Source organism: Asparagus officinalis, chromosome 5 (genome assembly GCF_001876935.1).
Source record: "Asparagus officinalis chromosome 5, Aspof.V1, whole genome shotgun sequence".
Classification (NCBI taxonomy): Eukaryota; Viridiplantae; Streptophyta; class Magnoliopsida; order Asparagales; family Asparagaceae; genus Asparagus; species Asparagus officinalis.
Window position 1 is genome coordinate 121371693 of NC_033798.1, and position 8246 is coordinate 121379938.

Consider the following 8246-nt stretch of genomic DNA (forward strand, 5'->3'; position numbering starts at 1 on the left):
TTTTGTTTGGGGTTTTTGGCTGAGGTTCTTGGAGGCTATAAATACCCCATTGATCTCAGTTCTCTATACACTAAGAAGTTTTTAAAAGAAGTTTTTAAACAAGGGTTTAAGCTTGTTTAGTTTTGGTTTAAGTTTGTTTTGGGTTTGCTGTTACAAAGAGGAGTTTACATCAACTATTGAAGAGTTCATCTTCAACATTTCATCATCCTCTCTTTGTGTTTTTAGAGAAGTTTCCTTAACTCTATTTCCTAGCATTTCTACTATTGTATTTCATATCAATATTATTGCTAGTTCTTATTGAGTTAAGTTTTTATTTTTATCTCATTGTTACACACACCCACTTGAGCTTATTGTATTTGCATACATAGTATATTAGGGTTGTGAGAGATTGTAACATTGAGTTGTGCTTAATTGAGTTCTCCCCTTGTATGAGAGAACAAATCATTTATATTTGTTACATTGTGAGTGTTGTAAGGTTTTCGGTGAGCTAGAAAACCGAGTGTGTTGTGAAGTTTTCGGTGAACTAGAAAACAGATTGTGAGGAGTGACGTTGATCGGTGAGCGTTGAAAACCGATACTGTGAGGTGTAAACGTTATTCGGGTGAACGTAGAAAATAGTGGATTTCTCCCCGGGAGAGGGGAGCGGAGACGTAGGACGGAAGGTCCGAACTCCGTGATCATATCGTGTGTTTGAGTTTGCATTGGCGCACTTCATCTTATGTTTATATTTCTTATCGCCATTGTCCATAGCTCATTATTTTTATCATCCACTATCTAGTTCTTTTTGTTTACCCTTGTGTTTGTTTACATATCCTTGCATATATTTGTCTCATTATTTACTTTGCCCACTATCTTGTTTATGTTTATTTTACCCTTGTGTTATTTTGTATATCCTTACATATATCCAAAAGTATATCTCATTGCTAGGATATATCTCATTGTTCATATTGCTTATCCTATCTTATATTTTTGTTGTATTTCATACTTGCTAGGATAACTTGTTAATTAATTTTAATTGGCATAAAATCGGATTAGATTAGCATAAGACCCTAATCACCCCCCCTCTAGGGTCTAACACTTGGCTCCTTGTACAAAACCACCCAATCTGACATGACATTCGGATCTATCACAAAGAAGTACTGATCAGCTTGTTCTGCGAAAATAAATTTCTCATCCGTATATACTTCTCGGTGAAGATTGACTAGTGTAATTCCATAATGATCCTTTTGCTTTTTTGAAGGACACCACCGAACATTGAACATCGTGTAAGTACATTGTTTTGGTTTACCAAACCCGTAAATTACCTCAACAATATCTTCTAATTGGCCATAATATAATATGTCAGCTAGAATTGAATTCTGATCTCTTATACTTGAAAAACATTCTTGAGCAAACAAGCCCATGACCCCACTGTTCTGAGTTACCCTCCTATCATCGGTCTCTAATGTTCGAAATTTATATCCATTCACCAAATGGTCATTATAACGTCTCACTTCATGATAAGGACGTTGTGCATGGATAATAATTTCATCTGGTAATGTAGTATCATCAAGAAGTGATTTTTCAACCTAAGACAAACAATTTGAGAATATTTAGGAGATGTTATATTATGCATGTTCAATAATTAATTGTAAAACACTTACATCAATTCTTAACCAATCAGAAAATTCTTTCTTATGTCTTTTCTGAATATCGTGCGCTGCATTCCTACCGGTTGTTTTGTTCTTAAGCTTCTCCAGATGTCGCCTATATAAACAATATATAAGTTTGTAGTGATAAACTATATGTAAAATGAATATTTCTCATCTATATTACAGATTTTATTTGTTACCTTCGATAGTCTTCGAACATATCAAGGTTTTCCAACACATATGCATGAATTTGATCTAAGAGAGATCTCGGGTATTTTTCACGCTTCCTCTCCTTTTGAGGTGCTTGAGATGTGGTTTTCTTCTTACGCATGTAACGTGATGCAAACACAAAGCATTCGTTAGCCACGTATCCTTCAGCTATCGAGCCCTCGGGACGAGCTCGATTGCGAACATTATTTTTCATGCAGCCCAAGTATCTTATAATCATAAAAGTTAATTATTAGCACGGTAATTTTAAAAACGCGTATATAATTAATAAATATAAGAAAAATCATAAATTACCTTTCAATCGGATACATCCAACGATAAGTAACAGGACCGACGATTCTAGCCTCTCTTACAAGATGCTGGGTAAGATGGATCATAATTGTAAAAAATGAAGGAGGGAATATTACTTCCATATTGCATAGAGTAACTCGGACATCGGCTTCAAGTTTCTTAAAGTCATCTACATCTATGACTTTAGAGCATAATTTTTTGAAAAATCCACAATACTCAATAATAATCTTCGACGCTTCTTTATCCATATTGTTACGGATTGCAACAGGGAGCAATTGATGGAGAAGAACGTGATAATCATGTATCTTCAGACCTAAGAGTTTTCTCTCTTGCACCTGAACATTATTTGAAATGTTAGCAGAGTAACCATCCGGCGACTTTACTGATTTGAGAATTTTACAAACTCGTTGCATCTGCTCATTTGACATTGTAACACGAGACGGAGGCAACTTTAATTTTTTAAGGCCAAGGTCTTGAGCTTGCAAATCATTTCGGATATTCAAAGCAGTCAGATCTTGGCGCGCCCGTAGATCATCCTTCGACTTGTTTGCATCATGTAGGAGAGTTGATACTATGTTATCACATATATTTTTCTCAATATGCATAACATCTAGGTTGTGTCGGATTTTAAGATTCTGCCAGTAAGGTAGCTGAAAGAAGATACTAAATTTAGTCCATCCTCTAGGTAATTTTTGGGCTTCATCCTCAACTTGCATTTTACGGACCTTTCGCTTACGTTTCAATGGCTTTTTTAACTTTAAGTAATCTCTTACTCCGAGCGGGTTAAATTTAGAATAGAGTTTTTTTTCCAAACACAACTTTTGGAAACCCCTCAAGTAATTGAACGATCTCATTACCTGTCAGTTGACACAGCTTCATTCTTTTCTCAACTGTGCCATCAAACTTAGCTGATAATTTTATGTACTTATGACTCAAGGGCAACCACCTTCGATTAAACCAATAACAACTCTTTCGTCTATATGGTAATTGAAGAGCTTCAAATTCTGGACCACATATAGGACAAGCACACTTGCCCTTCGTAGAGTACCCGGACAGATTAGCATAAGCTGAAAAATTATTAATCGTCCTAATAGAATAGCACGTAATCTAAACGACTCTTTTAAATGGGTATCATATGCTAAAATACCCTCAGACCATAATTGTTTTAGCTCATCAATTAGAGGCTCTAAGTAGACATCAATATCATTTCCCGGAGCATGCTTATCGGGTATCAGTAATGAAAGTAAGCACCTTGGCTGGAATTTTCTTCTGTGTTATCTCTGTCTCCGTTGTAATCCTTGTTGAAGAATTTGTGCGCTGTTTCCACCTAGAAACTCCACATGTCGGACACTCTTGAAGGTCTTTATTGGCTTTATGGTACAAAATACAATCATTCGGACATGCATCAATCTTATTATAATCAAGACCCAGAGCAGAGACAATCTTTTCAGCTTGATAAGTTGTTTGGGGTATGCTATTCTCTCCTCCAGGGATTACAGTCCGAAGCAAATCAAGAAGCATTTCAAAATAATTATCTGACATACCGCTAAGTGTCTTAATATGAAGGAGTTTCAGCATAAATGAAAATCTGGAGTACTCGATACATCCCTCATATAAGTCTTTTTTCACTATCTTCTAGTAGCTCCATTATTCGCTTTATTTCTGCGGAGGAATGCATATCATCAATATTTTCGACACTCGTGACACCTCCTACCTCTTCAGCTTCAACTTCGTTATCATCTTCACTTTTGTCTCCAATATCATCCTCGACATTATCATCAACATCATTTTCTGTAGGTCGAGGAAAATATCATTCAACAATGTTTATGTGTCATCTATTCGTTAGCCACCGGACGTACCAACATGCATATTTGGATCATCATTTTCAGTGATACCTTCCCCATGCCAGTTCTAGTATTTATATTTCTCATCAAAATCTGATTTTATTAGGTGAATCCGTATATTATTTCTATTCAGCAGCTTCAAATTCCTACACCTACAACAAGGACAATACATAGCACCGCTTCTTAAATTTCTCGGATTTATTTCTGCATAACGCATGAAGGCTTCACATCCCTCCTTGTATCGTGTGTCATAAAATCTACGATGCCTAGGGATATTTATCCATGATTTGTCAGGAATTATCCTCATCTGTAAATTATATATAATTATTAAATACGATTAGTCTCACAACTACTAATACATCCATTACTCTTATACATTCAACACACATCAAACATACGTTCATATATCATTTAACAATAAAACGTACGTAGAAACTAATTACACTAATCTTGCGGCTGTCATAGGAAGGCTTCTATCCATTAAGAATATAGTAGTGCTTACATCCAACTTCATATACTTTGTATATTTTCATTTCTTAAAAATTTCGGCAGCACCTACCCGCTGCTCTCCCTGTACACTATGCGGATGTTATTATGCGTATCAGTAATAACCCAAAACGTAGAACAACATACGCTTATTGTACACGGAGAACAACGAATAGGTGCTGCCAAAACTTTCAAGAATGAAAATATACAAAGTATACAAAGTTGGATGTATGCACAACTATATTCCTAACCCGTCCGAGAAGGACAGATCCAATAATTACGAATTTTAGTACCAACTTTTTATTCCTATAATATAAAATAAATGCTCATTTTTGGGAGAAAACTTCGTCTCCTACCCAAATCTGAGTCGTATATCATATATTATAAGTCCAAATAATTGGATGTAATTATTGGACGGAAGTCTAGGGATAACGTTATTTTTTTATTCACCTAAATTGGATTATAACACATTATAAAAATTTATAATGTGTTATATATCACTCTATTTTTAAAAAAAATTTATTTCACATATTTTCACATCACAAACTTAAATAATCACACATACTTATAGCACGAATGAAACTTAAATGAGTTAGGGTTTATAAGTGTTTAAAAAAAATATGATTACTGGTGTTGTTCAAATGAATTAACATGTAGTTAAGTTAGTGTTTTCAGAATTGAACTCGTTTTTTTTATCATAAATTAGGGTTTTTAAACTAAATTCAACAATAAATAATAAAAATTCTAAAGCTCGGTAGAAAAAACATACCTTTTAGGCAGATGAAAGAACGGACACGCCGATGGGGAAGGGGCTGCCGAGAGGGGAGGGGGGAGGGGAGGGAAGGGGGGCTGCTGGGGGTGGGGTGGTCGGGAGGGGAGGAGGAAGGAGGGGCGAGGGGGCTGGCCGAGGGGGGAGGGGAAAGGGATGAGGGGGCTGTCGCACGGGGGAGGCGGGAGGGGGGAAGGAGGGCAGGTAGGAGGAAGGGGCTTTAACAGAATGCATCTAAGGGGGGAGGGGGGTTGAGAAGGGGAGTTGGGTGTTGTCGAGGGGAGGGGAGGGGGAAGGGGAAGGGGGGGTGGTGCGGAAGAGGGAGGGGTGGTCGGGCAAGGGGGGAGTGGAAGAGGGGATAGGGGGTGTGGATTGGTCGGAAAATGGGGGGTGGGGCTGAGTGAGGGGGGGGAGGGGCAAAGGGGGGAGGGGTCTGTATGCTGCGCGACGAGGGGACGCTTGTTGATGGGAGAGAAAGGGGGAGGGGTTGGGGGTGCGAGAAGACGTGATTGGAGAATTACCCGGTTGGTCCGTTCTGTGTCTCCAAATGGGAAGATTGTTAAAGGTTGGGGGTGGGGATACCAACCTCGCGTCTCGGAGGAAGCTTCCCGGGGACGGAAGGCTTCCAGGATTGGCGGACAGGGCGGGCGAAGGGTTCCAAGGACGCAGGCGACAGGACGAAGCTCGATGAGAGCCCAAGTTCTGGGCGTTCGGCTCCCCTTTTCAGGCTCTGTGTGTCGAGCGATGGGAGCTCTGGCAGTTTTGGATGCGAGCTCTGCGTTTTTGGGGGGGTGGGTCCGAACTGCGTGCGTTTCCGATCAACCTGGACCTTATAAGAGGTGGGCGTACAGGGTGTTGTAAGGGCTAGCCGGGCTGGCTGACAGGGCTGTCGCCAGCTCTCCTCCCGCCTCTATGAAAAGAAAACCCAGCGCTAGGGTTTAGCCAGCTGCCGGGGAAGCTTCGCCCCTACCGTCATAAGAGCGCGAGTGCTCTGCTGGCGGCGAAGCCCAAAACGCAGTCGCGTTGTCCGAGATCACAGCGCAGTGAATTTCATTCATCCCAGCTCTCAAATTGTTTTTTGAGGGGAGATTTTAAGAAGTGGATTAAAAAGAGAGAGAAATAGAGATATTAAAAAGAGGGATTTAATTGCTGGGGTTTTATTCTCAAGTGAGGAAATTGAAGAGGGGTCAGATCCGCTTTCTTGATTATTAACGAATCGTAGCTGACAGTGTTTATTTGAGAAATCGCCAGTTTAGGGATTTGCTCTTTGATTTGTAATTTCTTTGTTTTTTCTTATCGAAATTAATCTGTGTGGGCTCCCGAGGACTGTAGGCAGTTGCCAAAACCTCGTAAATACGGGGGTGGGTTGAAGGGCTGTTTTTCTATAAGGGTTCAGCTGGGCGTTCCTGGTTGCATTAGGGGGTTTCAAGCGTTTGAACATTCGCCACAAACAAGGACAAGCAGGGTTTGAAGAGCTCCCAGCGGTATAGCTCTATAGCATTAAGTTAAACATTTGCTCATCTATTAAGCTGAGCACTAGGAATATAATTTGCTCGAATTTCTCACACACCCAGCCGCTCGCAGTCAGATCACAGGTGAAGAGAGAACAAAAATGACTTCCTGCGAGCACTAGAATAAAGGCTCATTGTTTCATTGTGTTTAAACTGATAGTCCTGTGATAATCTTTTTAACAAAATTTCACTCTAACGTTTGCCTCTGAAGGTTGAGTTTCTCCGTGAGAAATATAAGATATCCACGCCTCATCAAGTCATTCCAGAACGGGCGGCTTCAGTATGCTACCATGTATCAAGATTTTTGGGTTTCGAGATCGGGTCGCAGTAGAGGTTGTCATCTTGAAGTATGCGTAAGCTTAACGTCAGCAACGTCTCAATTTATACCAGGGATAAGAATTCCAAAAACGAGAGTCTGCATTCCTCGATGTCACCCATCTACTTATGGCGCGCTGCAATTAAAGGACACAATAGCACAGGACGCTTAAAACATTAACAGCCACACCAAAGTCACAAGTCCTCATTAAGCTTGCTTAACCCAACATTCCACAAAAAAAAATATGACAAGTTATGACCCCTCCGTCAGCCTTAGCAATATGAGCTGGTCTGTCATAGAAAGAAGGAGAGTGAGCATTATTATTCCTTCCGCCTTATTTAGCGAGATATTTTTCTCCGACAAAAAAAATGGCAGAAGAAAGACAGATTAAGACTATCCTTGGTTCTTCAATGTATACTTCTGTCTGTTATTTATTATATGTACATACGCTATATATAGAAGGAAACGCGTGTCACTAAAGGGCTCTCCAACCGGCTTCTGCTAAAAATTTTCTCTGCCAAAATGGGAAGCAAAAAGTCATATTCTCTAAAGTTATTTTTTACAACCAAACATTCCACGCTTCCCCATTTTGAAGAATCCCATTTTTTTATCCTCAAAGTAAAAAATTTGAGACCTCTGTAGATTGGGAAGCTTCCCATTTTTTTCTCCCTTCCATCCTATTTGGGAAAATAGAGGATGGGAATCTGTTGGCGGTCAAACTAATTATATATCTCCCCCAAAAGTGGATAAAATGAGGAAGCTGTTGGATTGATGCTATAAACACGCTGAGTTAACATCTACGAGATTGACAATTAATTTTTTAAACAAGTCCCATTATAAATGGGGAATTAGTATTACTTCTTCTAGGCATTCAAGAAAACCAGTCTTACAGAACAAACATCTCAATATTCTTGATGAAAAGAGCGAAAGCAATTACGAGCAACGGGTGATATAAAGATTTGGGCAGTGAAGTGAATGAGGAGACAAAAGAAGACACGCCAGGTCAACTGCAGAAGAAAAATTGCATAAATGCAGGCACAGTAACATAGGCTATTAAATGAATTGAGGCAATCTATCTCCACAACAAAAACTTCCATGGCTGATCTCGAATTCTAACCAGATCATGTACAATAAGATAGGAGAGAAGATCGACAAGAAGAAGAAAAGCTC